Raw genomic sequence first — 3,240 nt, 5'->3', positions numbered from 1 at the left:
CCCACTCCCCCGCCATTGTTTAGAAGTAAATTTTCAGCTTATTGTCAAAAACCAAGCTATGAAAAACCTCCTTTGGGGTTCAGCTTTGTTACACTCTTTTCTGACTTAGAGTGGAAAGTGATTTTTCTGCTGAGATAATATTTCCATGTGTCCGCATCAATTTTTATCTCAGGAGTAAATCTTTTCAGATATTTGGTGAAGAAATTCTCCTCTTTGATCATTTCACTCTGTAATTAAAACAGTGACTATTTTTAGCTAGCAAAAACAAGTCCTTACCTTGTATTTAAAGACCCTGCATCCTCCAGAAATAGACGGTAAATGTGAAACACCTCACTAAAAAAGAAATGTAAGGAGCATCTCGTTTGGAGAGTACACGTTCCAAAAAAACTGATTCAATGACAAAGTGAGGACGTTTTTAGCATGCCTTCCCAGCTGAGACCAAACAGATGCCTTCCCGTTTGAGGGGGTGCCACGGGGAATCGTCTGAGCAGTCGTCATGTACGTATGCTCAACAGGATTCAGCGTAAACAACGGGAAACTGCACTCTGGTAGGAAATTGACAATATTAGATTGTTTCCTTGGATAGATTCATACTTAGAAATACAGGGATGGTTTGTTGTCTCAAAATTTTCATCTCTCTAGCCAGAATGCTGTGTTTCCCAGGTGGAGCAGTGGTAAAGAACCCACCTGCCAATGCAGGAGATGCAAGAGACCTGGGTTTGATCCCTAGGTCAGGAAGATCCGCTGGAGATCTGGACTACTGGAAATGGCAATCCATTCTAGTATACTTGCCTGGAAAATTCCAACGACAGAGGAGCCTGGCAGGCTGCAGTCCATGGGGTCTCAAAAGAGTCAGACACGACGGAGCACGCACAGGTACATGTAGACAGAATGGTGGGCTGCAAAGACGACATCCATAATGCCAGTCCTAGAAACCATTAATCCTAAATAGTTATGAGGTACCTATTGTGCATGAGACACATTGCTCAGAAAACCTAAGAGCCTATTGTATTAGACTTCTTGCAAGTGACCTAGCTCTTAACGCACGCAGTGCCTGGCTTTGCCTCACAGCCAGGAAGAGTCTGGCATACCACCTGCCCCCGCCAGTTTGGGTACCTCCCTCAATCCTCAACTAAGAAGGTTGTACATCCTGCGGAATCCACTGAAATGTCAAATCTGGGGGACAGGGAGGGTGGTCCCTCAGGAATGAAGGGCAGTAGAAGATGGAAATGACACAGGAACTGCGGATGGCAGTCCACAAAGGAGCACGTGCCAGAGATCTACACGCAAACGTCATGGCACAGTCGTCCTTCTGTGGTTCAAGGATGATTCCTCCAGCTGTTCCTACACTGAGTGTCTCCCCTCTGCTCCAACTAAAAAAAAAAAACAAAAACAGTTCCATTACATCTTTCTAAAAGAGAAAGGGTCAATTAGAAGTAAAGGAGCATTCCAAGTTTACAAGGTTGGTTTTGTTTCCCTGGTAGCTCAGATGGTAAAGAATCCGCCTACAATGCAGGAAACCTGGGTTTGATTCCTGGGTCGGGAAAATCCCCTGGAGAAGGGAATGGAAACCCACTCCAGGATTCTTGCCTGAAAAATCCCATGGACAGAGGAGCCTGGTAGGCTACAATCCATGAGATAGCAAAGAGTCAGGACTGAGCAACTAACACTTTTAGTTTCTTTTGTTTATATACTTGACATAACTTCTTAGTTTTTGAAGCATCCCCTATGCTTTTTGTCCTCTAGCATCTATCAGACCAACATCTTCAGGGTGGTGCTCTGCTGAGATTGATTTACCAGAATTCACTCACTGGAACAGAATCACAAGTTACCCAGCAAGGTGGGACACCAGCCTGTAAAGGCCAATTCTAACCAGACAGTGGCACTGTTGCAAAGGCAAAGCTGAGTGAATAAACCTAAACGAACTGTCGGATAAGGAACGTTTCCCAGAATTGACACACACAGACACGGAAATAGAATTAAAGCTTGTATATGACATTTTTACCCCTTTAAGAATAATTATAACTGTAGAACTAAACACATATTTTAACCTTGTGACCACTGCAGCACGCTTTCCTACAATGTGTAGCTTTGCAGTTTACTTTCTTCTATCATCAGTTCTCAGTTGCAAATATCACAATCATTTAATCACTAAGAAACAATTGAAATGGTTAAAAATCGGGAATGTTTTTAAAAATTTGGTATATTCATGGGACCATATAAAGATCATGTATATAAATGTTTTAAACTCTGAAAATGAGAATAATGCAATGCTAGATGAAAAGTTTGCATATGAAATTCTAATCCATAGTAAAAGTCTAATTTTGGCTATTGGTCTCTATTTCAGAGCAGTGGAATGACAATGGTTTTAATTATAATCAAAGGTGCAATGAGGTATCACCTCACACCTGTCAGGCTATTATAAAAAATTTTAAAAAGAGAAGTGTTGGCAAGGATATGGCAAAATTGGAACCCTTGTACACTCTTGATGGGAATGTTAAATGATGCAGCTGCTATGAGAAACCGTTCGAAGGTCACTCAAAAAATTAAAAATAGAACTACCAGATGCTCCGGGAATCCCACTTCTGGGTATATATTCAAAGAATTGAAATCAGGATCTTGACTAGACATCTATAGTCCCATGATCTTTGCAGCATTATTCATAATAGCCAGGATATGGAAACAACCAAATGCTCATCAACAGACGAATGGATAAAAGAAAAGCTAGTGAATATGTTGTCATGCTTCTAGTTGCTCAGTCATGTCTGACACTTTGTAATTCTTTGAGACTGGAGGTGTATGTAGTCAAAGCAAATTAATTTTTAAAATTCTTTTTTTTTAAATTTTATTTTATTTTTAAACTTTACAATATTTGTATTAGTTTTGCCAAATATCGAAATGAATCCGCCACAGATATACCCGCATTCCCCATCCTGAACCCTCCTCCCTCCTCCCTCCCCTACCCTCCCTCTGGGTCGTCCCAGTGCACCAGCCCCAAGCATCCAGTACCGTGCATCGAACCTGGACTGGCGACTCGTTTCATACATGATATTATACATGTTTCAATGCTATTCTCCCAAATCTCCCCACCCTCTCCCTCTCCCACAGAGTCCATAAGACTGATCTATACATCGGTGTCTCTTTTGCTGTCTTGTACACAGGGTTATTGTTACCATCTTTCTAAATTCCATATATATGTGTTAGTATACTGTATTGGTGTTTTTCTTTCTGGCTTACTTC

The sequence above is a fragment of the Bison bison genome, unplaced genomic scaffold (genome assembly GCF_000754665.1).
Source record: "Bison bison bison isolate TAMUID 2011002044 unplaced genomic scaffold, Bison_UMD1.0 scf7180017864527, whole genome shotgun sequence".
Classification (NCBI taxonomy): Eukaryota; Metazoa; Chordata; class Mammalia; order Artiodactyla; family Bovidae; genus Bison; species Bison bison.
The sequence above is the reverse complement of the archived record's forward strand: the minus strand, read 5'-3'. Positions refer to the sequence as shown.